The following is a 14,222-nucleotide window of genomic DNA, read 5'->3' on the forward strand; positions in this document are numbered from 1 at the left end:
CATTGTTAGAAGTAACTACTGACATTATCATGAGTCAGTTCATAGCAAACAAAAAGCTTTTTTTTTTTTTTAAATAACTTATCAACAAATGATCCTCCTTCTATAGCATTAACAGACCTTCCTGTTAAAAAAAAAAGGCAGAATATTTAAATAGCAGATAACTAACCAAGACATTAATATTTACTGCCTAGTTACTCAGATTATATTCCACTGTATGTATTTCTATGAAGTTTTGAAGTTGACTACTTAAGTTTTAAAATACTCCAATTACTCAAGACTCTGAAATCTTGTACTGTGTCATAAGCACAAAACATTTTTGAAATACACGATAAAAAATAAGCCTTCTTTACCAAGACTTTGTTACTGTTTATTCTTCATTTTTTTTAAGCATACCACATCTCAGAAACAAGGAAACCAGCCATTTCATACTGCACTATGGGAAGAAAGAGAAGCCGTACTTGAAATGAAAACAAAACGTTCCTTGTGTTATTGTTTAGAACGTAACTACATCTTACCATTCTTCATTTAAATGTTTAAATTTAACCAAGTCAAGAAACAACCAAAACAGAAAATCAGGAATGCTTCTAACTGCATAATACTGTCTGTAAAATACATTCCCATCAACATGAACATCTTCAGATCGTTCCATGAATGCATTCCCTCTATACTTCTCCTATTCTTAATTCTCCACTCTACCATATTAAGTTCCCATCCCCAGATACATAAATAAGATATAAAATTGAACCTGATCGAATAATAGAACTGTTTGAGTTGGAAAGGACCCTTAAAAGTCCCCTGCAATGAACATGGACATCCACAGCTAGACCAGGTTGCTCAGACCATGGTGCAGCCTGACCTTGAATGTCTTGAGGGATGGGTTTTCCCACCACCTCTCTGGGCAACTTGTGCCCAGCAGCTCACCAGTCTTACTGCCTCCTCTTGCTACACAGGAACTTGCCCAGATTTCCTAAGAGCTGTTACTCACCAGACTTTCAACAGGAGATTCTGAGCTTAACAGGTTCAACATAAAAATGAGCATAAAGGGACTGCAGAACAGCATAACTTGATCTTCCTGACAGTCTTGGTCCAGCAATCAGGAAGTCCCATGTGTTAAGCTTTCTGAGAGCAAGATGGTCATACTACTGAACAACTTGGGTGAAACTAGGACAAATGGATCTAAAAAAAGGAAGTACTGTCAAGAGGACATCGACCACAGATTAGACACACACTACTTTCCAAAGGATGTGTGACAGCATGCATCAGAAGTGAACAACTCTAGAGTGGAATCACTGGCACTTCCTGTTTTGATCAGCAGATAAAAAAGAGGACACGGATTTCTGGTTACTCCACTCCTGGAAAATGCTATGAGCATACTGACCTGCATTTCCCATTTGTGGTTTGAGTCTGAAGTGGCTGAGCCTGTTTGCTATAGAATTAACTCCTAGCCAATAGTTTGCTGCCAAGAAAATTCAAAGACAACTACCCCAACCTTTTAGAATAATTGCTTCCTTATTCAACAGAGGAGATCTTGATGATTAATAAGAAAACCATTGCAAGAAAAACATCTCATAGCTTCAAGATTTTGTTCTGAAACACTTGATGTGATCCTGGCTACTAAATGAAGAATCTCCATCACGAGATGAAATAGCCCTATCACCACCAGCCCGGGAGGGTAAAAAGGTGACTCTACAGGCAATAGAAGCTGAAAGATAGGAATTTATTCCAAAACTGTCAACTGAAGTTGCTGGTTAAGCATCACTAGATCAGAGGTCTTTAATCTTCTTCTAGTTATTGCCTCCTAAAGGCAAGATGAATTAAGGGAGTATTTTAAGGTTTAATGGAAAATATATATTGAAGTAATCCAAGTTGTTTTCAACACCCTGAAGAAAAACTAATCACACAAACAAAATCTTTATATGAAATAAAGAGACAACATGACATAGGAGACTAGTTGCAGAAGGTAACTAAGAACATACGGCCATATTGATTAAGTGCAATATACCATGCCACATTTCTCCACTTACATCATGCAAATGCTGAAGACTTGCACACATTCACAGTTACAGTCAAGAAGTAGGTATCTACCCTACTAAGTAAACGCAAGAGAATTTTACAGAGCCCCAAAAATAAGGTACAGCTACCAGAAGTACAAGGAAATGCCATATTAAAAAGACATTCTGCATTAAACACAGACCAAAATAAATGAGGATTATTCCTCATCTTGAGAGGTCAACAGCTGTCAGAGATGCATGACATGCTTCACTGAACCTTAACACAGAGGAGATAGCCAAAAAGATTTAATCACAAATTGGTATACCACTTAGGAAGTGACAAATGAAGTTTTAGATGATAACATCATCTTTTTCACAGCATAAATTTACAATTAAAGCATTCACTTTCACAGGGTTTTGTGGGTGTCAAAATGCCCCCGCCAAAAATTCAACTGAAAGCACTTCATGGTGTGAAATGCAAGACTACAGGCTGATCTCACTTAGGGAGTAAATTGGCTGACCAACATCTGGGATGATACACTCCATCTAAAGCCAGTATTTATATTCTTTCCCTCTTTTGGCTTTAGTAACCTTGATTTCTCATCTTTTGCCTGTTACCTGGCTATTAAAATTAAATTACAAAAGGAATGAAAAGAGAAGGTAGAACACGTAAAAACAGAAGTGACTAGCAAAAAATTCTGGGTTTGCTTGGTTCAGACTTGCAAAGACTTGCCCTCTTTTATTTTCACACTTTCTGACTTTCAAGTAAAAATCTTCAGTAAAAATTGTACAAGCTGTGTCAAGATAGTGAAATCTTGAGGAACAATGGTACTGTATTACTTTTTGTCAGATTATCTGTTCACCTACAAGAAAAGTATCAAACAACTTCCCCTCTCCATCTACTGCTAATAATCTAACTACTGAAAAATACAGTGCACAAGGGACAGGAGGGGGAGGGGAAGTAACTTGTGCAGTTTTTATGGCTTTGTGGCATTATTTTTTTCTCCACCATTCTATTTTTAAAAGCGTATTTCATCTGGAGTTTTCAGTCCAAGTGCATCTACTTGTGCTCTGCCACATGACAGTTTTTGCCCAGCGTCATCAGAGAACAAAAATAAACAAATATTGGCAAAAAAAGTCCCTTTCTTTTTCCCACTGTGCAATAGAAGGGCATCTGCCTGTTTTCGAGCTTATTTCAAATAAGGACAGTATCTTAAAGATGCTTAAGAAGAAAATACAGGTGTTATTTCAAAGGCATAAATATTTACTGGTATTCCTTATTTCAACCAATCTACATATGCAGTCTCTGAAAAAGTACCTTTCTCTCAGGTCTCTTACATGAAAGGAGAGAGATTTTTCATGAAAGTTTTCCCTTTTCCTCTGAATCAGCTACTGCATCAGCTCTACATACGTTAGGAATGGGATCACTGAGAACAGTGGGCAAGAGGATGAAAGAACTGTTCTGTGATGACACATTCCCCACCCTTAATGATTCTCTATTCCTGTAAAACTCCAAACACATATTATCCTTTCAATTCCACACATTTATCATTCTTCTCATTGGCTGTTGTGGTTCTGTCCTGTTTAATGATGTTCTTCAATGCTACAGACAGCCCCTAGCGTATACAGTCTCCTGTTAGCATGAAAAAGTTCTCCACAATCTCTGTTCTGATATTTCTTTGTAATTCCATGCTGAGAAGAGAAGCTGTTATTTCTGGTAGACAAAAGAGAGATCTTTTAAGACAGTGACACATTTTGAAAGAACTCTGTAACAATTTAAAAGAAAAAATTATAGAATCATAGAATCCTTAGAGTTGGAAGGAAGCTCTGAGGGCCATCTAGTCCAACTCCCCTGCGATGAACAGGGACATCACAGCTACCCCAGGTTGCCCAGGGCCTGATCCAGCCTCACCTTGAAAGTCTCCAAGGACATCAACCATAACATTAGGCAACGTGTTTCAGTGCTTCACCAATCTCACTGTATAAGATTTTTTCCTTATATCTAGCCTGTTATGTATTGTTCAGTTGTCTTTGTCATTGGATGAGAAATGATCTGCTCCTCTTCACAGGAAAAAAAATAGGAATAAATTTGTTTTTTGCTTTGTGTCAATGCAAAGCCTGTTATTTTCAGCACTGCCCTTTAACTTTTTAGTAGTGCATAAATGTGCTAGATCTAAGGTTACTTTGGCTGCAAGAAACACAGTAGAACTGGTCTTTGAATTATCCTTTCTCCAATATGAGGAGCATGTGATTAAATGCAAAAAAAGAATAAAAGCTTGCCTATCTTCTTGTACTGTCAGACACAAAAACTTGAGTAAAATAGGATTATAAAAGCTAACATAAATCAAGACGTGTGCCATGTAGACCAGATTAGGATCTTCCTCACCTGACGTACTGTAGATTTGACTACAGATTTTGCACTTCTCAGCATGAGTTCAAGCTTTAGAGCTTTGTCAATTTGTTTATGGTGTGCAGAAAGTTACTGTTTTCAAATAATAAATCAGCAGAAGAAAAAAAATACAGGTTAGTCAAATTCTATGTTGATCCTTTCCTTGCAGGATTTTCTCTAAAACCATGTTTCTCTAAGTAGGATATATCAAACATAAAAACTCCTTTCAACCTCCCTTGGCTGATCTTTGCAAGTGAAAGAGAGATAGAGCTGCTGTACCTGAATTTCTATTTTCCTGAAAAGAGATGTAAGGTGAATTTGTAATAAGGGCCGTAAGCTACAGAACTAACATAATTCAAGAAGCAAACTTCCTTTGAAAAAGAACAGATGACTGGTGAAGCCTGAGAGCGCAAGTCTCTGAAGCTGTTCCATCTCTTATGAGACAATGTTCATACCCAAATGGGAAAAAGAGAGAGGAAGGGCCAACAGTCACAGATCTGAACGCTGTATGTGGGCATTGCCTCAGCAACGACAGTGAGAAGACAGAAGGGCCAATACCAACTGAATTAATGTTGCAGAAGAGAATTCTGAAACTTGTCAAAATCCAACATAACAGGATGATTGTAATCAGTGTCTTAATTGCGTAAAGGAAAAAAAGCTTCAGACACTGCAAAACAGCAAACTTGGAACAACACACCAAAACCCCACGCACAGCGTTCATAATCAATCACAGGAATGACTTCAAAATATTAAGGCAGTGGAATGTAGTATGAAAAACCATTACTAATAGCAGTAACAATTAGAAAAAAACAATGTAATAAAACTCTGTAGTCATCAGGCACTATGCCAGAGGACAAGATGGCCAACAGGCATCTGTCACTTAGCAGCAAAACTAGTCATTTACTTCCAGTAAAAGATTAATTATAACTGTGACCTGACTATAACCTGGCAGGTTACAGCAAACAGAATTTGTATAGTAATAACTTTTTTCCAATCTCTCTCAGTAAAATAAATGCCTGTATTTGATACTCATTTGTCTTCTTTTCTTAAGTGATACACAGAACAGAAAGAAGACCAAACAGCAGTTTCAGCATGATGTTAAAAACACTGTCATCAGCATTAAAAAAAAAAAAAAAAGCAGCAGCAACTTTAAAATTTTTTAAAGGAAAGATAAGGTGGCTGCTTATCATACACATATTTACTCCAGAAACATTAAAAATATTTTTGATATATTTACCTTCAGAATTAAGAAACTGAATGAAACTATATTGTACTTCAAGCTTCCTCCAGACTGTTTTCATCTGTATTTCCACTTCATTAGTTCAAAGGTGGTACTATGGAAACGCATATTTCTATGAATCTGTAAAATAAAAAAATTTTACTTACGAGTTATCCAAAGAAATTGTATTGACAGCTTATAGAACATAACGCAAACTACATATTGAAGATACTGATATCCAAAATAATGGAAGCCATCTGCCATTATGACCTGCTCCTAGAAAAAAATCCAACTTTTTAGACTGTTACACTTCTAGCAGTTGTATAGTTACGTAATATTCGTACTGAAAAGCATTTTCAATTCAGTGTTTTAGGTGACATACGGGTTTGTCGTAGATGATGGGAGATCCTGGGGAGGAGGGATGCTAAAAGTCCCTCTAGGTAGGAAACTTATTCATAGGAAACCTATGTGCCTTCCTCATCTTTGCCAATTACCATCCAGTAACTCCTGGATTCACCTGTCCTCCAGCAATCAGGTTTACAAGCCACTCAGTTTCTCCAATTTTATTTCTAAAACAGATTAGGAGTTGGATGTATTGTTGATGGCACAAATGGGAAAAAAAAAGAAATAATGCTCCAATCAACCTTTATTAAACACTCAAGAATCTTCAGGACTGCAGATTCGCAACAAAAATACACTAGTATGACCCCACTAGTTCCATCACACAAGGAACTCCAGTATTTTGAGAAAGCATCACCAGGTTTATTGAAGTTACACACAAGCATGATTGCTCCTCAGAAGAAAAAGCAAGCCAGAAGTTTGGAAATAAAATACTGAGTTTGATTTTTTGTTCATGTCTGTGAAATAGCCTACATCCAAACATGAGAGAAGAGCAAGGGGCAGGATCTCACGCAGCGTTCTAACAGTTGAGAGCAAGCCTGACTTGTGTCAATTGGCCCTTGGTTTTCAAACATAACATGAATTTTGGGCTTATCAGCTTTTCTACTTAGATTTCAACTTGAGCATGTGGCACATATTGCCAGCTCTTCCCATTTTATCACATCACAATTTCTGAATGTTTCTTTTCTATCTGAAGCTTTTAGAAACAGCACACAAGAATTTTATCACTAAGAACTTCCACTCTGCAAACATGACCTCGACAGTAAAACAGAAGCTCAAACATCACTAACACAGATGGTTAAAAATACACAACCAATCTTACAATCTAGTAATTTAATGCCTTATTTTTGAATGTGAAGGCCAACAGCATTAGGAAAAGGGATGGATGAAGCATGCACCCACATGATTTCTAGCAGAGGAAAAGTTTGTGTCCACTTCCTGTTTCCTTTCTAAGCACCATAAGAACATTATCATCACAAGGTCAAAATACTTCTGTCTCCACGTCCATTTATAAGTACTGCTCCTAACACACTGAGGTTTAATAGTCCTGGTAATGAATAATAAATCTGTGCAAAATGGCAATCCGAAACCACCCTGAGTATCGGATGGCACCAGTTTTTCAAGACAACTGTCTCCACTGAGCAGACAGGCTGACACTTGACAGCTATTTCTTCCATGGCAGAATAGAAAAATACATTCTTGCCATGCAAAGATGCATTGTATCTGCAAAATAAATCCATCTCTCTCCCTATCTTTAATCAAGATATTCAAGTAAAACCCTCACAGCCTCTACAGAGTGCCTGTTAGGTTCTCTGCTCTGGACAGATCTGATTCTCTTACATCACTGGGTAACACGGGCACAGCCTCTTTCATGACTTATTAAATTTGTGTGTCAACATCAAATTCATCGCCTCTTTTTTTTTTTAGAGGGCTACAAAAATCTCAGAGGTGAGTGAAGTTAATATTAATTTGAGTGACCTCATTCTGTTACTTTTACACAATCTCTTCATCAGCATGAGATGCTACGTCAGAATGTACTTAACTTTATAAAAAGCAGTGACTTACGTTATTGTTATCCAGAATGCTCAACTGCTAACAGTAGTTTTTCAAAATATTTTATGTCATTCTCAGTGGCATTTTGCAGAAAAATGTCATCAATTACAAATCAAGCTATTTACTAAGTTATTCACAATGCATCTTCACTTCATTAGAACTTTATCTACTGCAGTGACTACAAGAAGCACTAACAGCTTCAAAAGCACATGGGCTCTCAGCACTTCACACTAGTCAATCCAGATTGATTTGGAAATTTTTACAACAGGATTAAATTTGAATTCTTCATACACTACTAACTCAGAATGTCACCACTCAATCTGAAAAAAAAAGACACCCGAATTACATTAATATACTAATTATAATATACTTGCTAACCCAGATAAGTGTAAATATGCAGTCACCAGCAGGTCACAAGGAACAGTTAGAATACCCAGCCTGGAAGGACTCCCTGTTGAGTTTTCCACAGCTACCAGTGCCTGAGGGCTGAGGTGGGTTTTCCACCTCGCTTCCTCACACCCTCCCCATGGTCACAAAGGGGAAACCACAGGATGGTACATGGCGAGTACTCACTATATCCTTTGAGCGGAGGAGTGCTTACTTCTAATAGCTGAGATTGGTTTGTACAGGTGGGGAGCAAGACACAGCATCTCTGAATTGCTGGAATTCCTGGGACAGCTTCTCCACAGCTGAGACACAGGCCCACAGATAGGAAGAAATACTAATTCTGTTCCCTCCTAGTTCCTTGGGACCTTTGCTGATAGCAGCCCTGGCCCTGTACAATGCAGCAACTATAAACACCAGTGTGTTATCAACATTGTTCTTCTCCTAGAAACTAATCATAGCAGACACTCTAAAGAAAATGATTCCATCCCAGCTAAAACTCAGACACTATCTTGTCAGCTTTCAGCTTTGATACTTAATTTTTATTTTAAATCTTAAATGACGTATTCATCCCCAAAGCATCTTCTTGTAGTTGGGAAAAAGTGAGAATTACCCTTTATTTCAAAGAGAATTAAAAAAGGAACATTTAATATAAGCTAGAAATTTTAGAGTAGAATAAACAATCATCAAGTAGATGAAGGGCTTTGCTATGTGACTGCTAAAATCCAGTATCTGACAAATCTATAGCTGAATAAACACGCTTGTAGCCCAGAAACAAAGAGGAATGGCCAGTGCAGAGGAAGCCTACAACTGCCAGAAAACAGGATGCTAAGGAAGGCTCTAACTTTTAACAAAATCTGACTTACCATGAAACTTAGGAAAAGAAGGATGAAGATGGCAAATACTTGCAAAGAAATTTTTGTTATTAAGCTTCTTAAAGTCGTGTGCATTTTACATGCAAATTTACGTTTATTTATGTTCAGAAAAATGTTCATTGAAGTATTAACAGTTACAGTAACTCAACTGCAGTTATGTACATGATCACAGAAGGACTCATTGGTACAGATTATGGGCTAAACACCCCTCAATTAATTCCAGTTTCCAGTTAGATTTTCCCCTTTCTCAACTAATCCAGCCTCCATCATTGTTTCACTTCTGCTGGGTTAACCATTCAACTGGTCACACCTCCGTCCCAATTTCTGAAGCAGAATCTTGTTTTCCTATAAATTGTAAGCATGGGTTTGGTGATATCAGACCAAAAACAAAAATAAAAATAAAAAAATAAAAATCAACAAAACACAAAAAGGAGGCAATAAAATTTATGGAAGTGTGACCAAAGGGGAGAATGGGGAAAGCAGGTGGTGCCAATAACATGTCTGTAAGCAGCGCTGGAGTGCCCAGGGCTAGTTGAAAGTTCTCTTGAACAACAGACAGGAGAGGTCTCAGAAACAGAATTATCCATTTTAGGGTAAACCACAGGCAAATAAATAAATAAATAAATAAATAAAGTTTTTATTAGAAATTTGTGAACACAGAAAATACACTGCAGGTCCAGACTGAGTGAGAGTACTCTGGAAGATGCTTCAGTCTTATGACTGCCACTGGAAAATGTAGCCAGAGCTGCTGTAAGCTATAAACTGATCAAAACAGTGATTATACTGCTATGACAAGTCTAATATAGCTGTAAAATTTGAGTAGAAATTTTAAAAGCTGCCATACCAAAATTTCAGGTACTATTTCAAAGTTCACATTCAAGACTATGAATTTCTTAAGGAAATCTTTTTTAGTGTGTGAAAAGCCACACTAAGCTGGAAGAACAAAAACAATATGGCCTGCTGCACAGCTGAGGCTTGGTGGTGTTGTCTGTGGAACAACAAAGGTATATATGAGCATTCTAGTAAACAAACAGCCCTTTCAAAACATATGGGACCAATACACAAAATGAAGTGATGCTAGGGCTGAACAAACTTAGTGCTCTGCAGCCTGAACATCAGGTAGCAAGATGTTAAAGAGCCTGAAAAATGGTTCAAGCACCTTTATCCAATCCTTGAGAGAAGACAGTTTTTGATCAATCTCCCACTTCAATAAGAATATACCCCTTGAAAACTAATTTTAAAATTTAATTTTAATAAGCTCCTGAGTGAGGCTGGCCTGTGCAGTATGAGACAGACAGAAAGAGAAACTGAGTTTTATGCCGTGACAAATGTACTCATACATACATCACAAGGCACCGTACCCTTCAGAATTCCTTGTCACACAATGAGTTTTTTTTATTGGGGTCATGACAAGAATCCAGACATCAACCTCCTGTGATATTGACTCAGATCCATAACAGAAGTCTGCCTTGGCAAAAAGAACAGAAAATTCTACTAGGCTCTTACTTTGTCCGGCAGATGTAATTTCCTACAGTAGAAAGGTTTTAAATCTTCACCTTTCTTAGGAGATCATTACCAGTTCATTCTGGCATACCTACACCATCTGGAGTCACCCAGAAGACTTAATGGGGCTAATCATCTATAGCTGCTTTGCAAAGCAGGCTCCATGCTCACAGTGAAGTATATCTTTCAGTTGTTTCAAATATTCTTCACTCACAAGTCCAATGAGCCAAGAGCGTGAAAAATCAGCTGATTCTCCAGACTTTGAGACTGAAAGCTATCTGACAGCAGCTTGTTGTTAAATCAAAAGCAGTTCTTCAGTAGGCCATTCCCAAAGGCAATCTCATCAGCTTACAGCATTGGTGACACATCAAAGTTGGATGGTTTATCCAGCATGAAGAAGTCAAGTCAGAATCTGATTTGCCAAGCTTTGTTACTAAACCAACTGGGTTAAAGACTGCGCTGTACAACAACTACTTTCATCATAGCCCAAAGCTCTCCAAGTACCCAAAACAGTTCTGAGAAGTGCTTCTATTCGTAAGAGATCTAAAAAAACAACTCTTTTACCTCAACTGTAGTGGTACCCACCAGAAAACTCCACTGCACACACAGTCTGAGCTTCCTCTCAGAATACTGAAGACCGTTCTCACAGCTAACACGGCCTTCTGCCGCGGTTGACACCCCAAAAACATAAGGCTAGCTGTGTAATCACATACTTCTCATTCTTCCTAAATTTCAGAAAATCATCAAAAACTGCCTAGGCTCTGTTTTGTTTAGTCATCAGTTAACTTTCATAGTCCACTTTCCCAAAGCACTTCAGAACCTCACTGGGCCTTGTCACTGGGACAGTGGTTTGCCTTGTGCAGATGAAAGCAACAGTAAGCAATCACTTGGCACACAGACCTAGAGGAGCACATTCTTATCATAACACTGATCCTGGGAATGCTGCCCAGACTTCAATTTCTCTGACAAAAGCACCAGTGAAATCTACCTCCTGCCAGTGCCGCAGGACCATTAGTTCATGTTTTGACAGGTGACCCTCTTCCTCCTCCCACTAAGATTCCTGCAGAAGGCCAAGTATTTCCTCAGTCTGTCTTTTCACAGAATAACTCAAATGTGAGAATGACTTTCAGGAATGCTTTCATTTAAATATATCGTACTATTTTATATATACAAAAACCAAAAAGTTCCTGGTATAGTATCACAACTTCAAACTCCTTTGGTCTTTGGATGCTATCAAAATTACTTTCTGAATAAGCTGAACACAAAAACTGAAGCCCGGTATGTGAAAACCATCCATGGCTTTTTCAGGTCCTTGAATCTCAAGGAGCCATCACCTGAACAATTTCAAACACGTGGAAACATGGAAGAGTCTTTAAGGAAACCAAAGTCTGTCACACAACAAGGAATGGTTAAAGGCCTCCACCACCAGCAGGCCTGTCAAGCATTTCAGTTTTACTGACAGAACGTGACATGGATCACACGCTAACATCCAAGACAGCAAACTAACACTTCTAGGGGGAAGCAAGACAACATGTGCTCTAAGTAAGAAAAAAACAAAACAAAACCCTACTTCTTTATATTAAGATATGAAAATAAGAATATCTAGACACTTGTTGGCAGCTTAAACAGATCTTAAGAATCTTCAGTAAAACACCATTGATATGCCATACTTAACACCAGAACTTCATTAAAATGTTCTGTAGTTTTCCTTCAGACAAGTTACAGCTTCTCAATACTGCTTGGAAGAAACTGACTATGTACAATAAGGATGCTCAGATGAGGAGGCCCAGAAAGCTACAAAGCATTTGTGCCTGTGAGATGCATGTGAGATTCCACAGGTTGACAAGTTTCTGTATAAGGCTATACATGTAGCTTAGTTCCCAGTATATTCACCTATATTCTGCAGAATATAAGCTCATTTATGTGAAACAGTGATAAGTCAGATAGAGAACCAACATCCTCTCTGCGAAAACTTTTAAAGGAGACAACCAAATATGGGCCTTCTGTAGACATCAGCTTTAAGGTAAGGATAAAAGATATTACATCCAACCTACTGCTCTCTTTGGAGTTACCACACAGACTGTGGAAATACTTGATTTCAGGTGCTGCAATCGGACTAAATAAATTCTGAAGTAGCCTACAATAATCTATCATTGCCAAAAAGCATAGCTAATAGTGGTGACTGTTGAAAAATACCATTTTGTAGCTGAGAATTTGCTCCATCAAACAGTGTAGTTTTGTTCTTTGTTGCTGTTGTAGTTTCCAAGGAAATAAACAGGAGAAATTAGTTTCAGAACGAATTACACGTTTCAACACAAGTACACAGTCACAAGCATAGACACAAGCACAGGTCTTTGGCAGGGAATACAAAAGTAAAAGCTTTACCAGTTTTTCACAATCCAATGGTACAAAACCCCCCAGTTTTATTGGTAGAGGAAGGTGAAGGCGTGCTTTATAATTCAGAAAACTGTATGAAATTATCTTGGTAGCATTTGATTATTATCTCCTGTAAGTGAATTGAACTTCATGTCTTTAAAAAACAGGGTAATACATTTAGGTAACTCAGATACAGTAGACTAATTTGTTATTCTGATAGCAATTAGTCCTATCACCACAAAAAAACAAGAATTCTTTTTGCAAAAAAAGATAACATTAAAATAAATATGCATATCACCTCAAATAAAAGCTATAACTATGGAATCAAAAATATTTGATTCCAAAGTTTGCTGTAGGAATTTATCCTTGCAGCTTTGGTCCCTGAAAATTTCTTCAAAATTATTTTTAAAAAATGAACTAAGGAAATTAGTGTGATGAAAACAAACTATATAGTGTTGGAATAACCATTTACTCATTAGAATCTCAGAAAATATGACCATAAAAAGATGTTCCATCCTTACCATTTGCATGATGATACGGAACTTGCTTTGCAAGTCTAAACTGGACTAGCTTAGCCACCAAGGTCTCAACTTGTGCTCAAGCAGAGCTCAGAGCAGAGGTTAGATTAAAGTATTGCAGCACTGAGTAGGAAGCAATGCATGTGGATAACTCAGTATACAGACTAAACTGCTCAAATATTCTCAGCCACTTCAACTATTACATCTAACAGCTATGAGCTCAGAGTGCTGGAACACTGCATTGCCTCTAGTTCTTCAGGCACCAAATCAAGGTTCTGTCCAACTTGACCTATGATTTCTAATGACAGATTTGTGAAAAAAATAACTACATACAGACTAGACCTTAAGGGCACAGACAAACACAGGGCAGGAAAACTTAAGAAGTTCTTAGACATGCTGAATAATTATCTAAATAGCTAATATGGCTTCTTGTGTTTCCTACTGATTTGTATGGTCAGAAATAACAGTAAATCACTTCTATTCATCTCAGATTCTCTTCTCCAGATACACTCGACTGACGGAGCATTCATCAAGGGCCTGAATGAAAACAGTAATTTTTATTTTTAATTAAAAAAATAAACTTCTGGTAGATACTGGTAACAGGCCACTTAGAGAGAACAATTAACTGCTTGGAAACAAGTTCATTTTATGTGGCAAGACCACTTGTCTGTGAACAAACTCTAAAATACTGGCTATATCTTGAGTAGGGTAACTATAAAAAAAAAAAAAGTGAAATGGATTCCATGAGAGAACTTAGGCACCACAAGCAGCATTTACATGATGCTCATTTAGTCCTCATTAGCTTCCTCAGTCACAGAGAGGTTTTTGCCAAACAAAGTTCTACAGGTACCAGAGGTTTGCTACCACCCACTTAAAGCAGACAAGCACTCATCTAGAAGGTCATCCTGCTAGATATTCTGCGTGCATCTTCAGCCACTCAAGCTAATGTGAGTCGTTAACTGCTGACTCTTTTCTTCAAACACATTTTTGAGGCAATAATCTGGAAATTAAACC

General features: G+C 37.6%; 1 protein-coding gene across 2 annotated transcripts in view; it reads right to left on the bottom strand.

Moving 5' to 3' along the window:
* The window catches only part of BMPR1A (bone morphogenetic protein receptor type 1A), an 80,779-nt gene that overhangs the window by 37,754 nt on the left and 28,803 nt on the right, over nt 1–14,222 (bottom strand). Inside the window, exon 2 of one of the 2 annotated variants that reach the window (XM_048944247.1) lies at nt 5,618–5,740. The exons of the other annotated variant lie outside the window; for it this stretch is intronic. The gene's annotated coding sequence lies outside the window, so the exon portion shown is untranslated. The remainder of the gene's footprint in view (nt 1–5,617; nt 5,741–14,222) is intronic. 2 annotated transcript variants of the gene reach the window in all.

This window comes from Lagopus muta, chromosome 5, assembly GCF_023343835.1.
Source record: "Lagopus muta isolate bLagMut1 chromosome 5, bLagMut1 primary, whole genome shotgun sequence".
In the NCBI taxonomy this organism is placed as follows: domain Eukaryota; kingdom Metazoa; phylum Chordata; class Aves; order Galliformes; family Phasianidae; genus Lagopus; species Lagopus muta.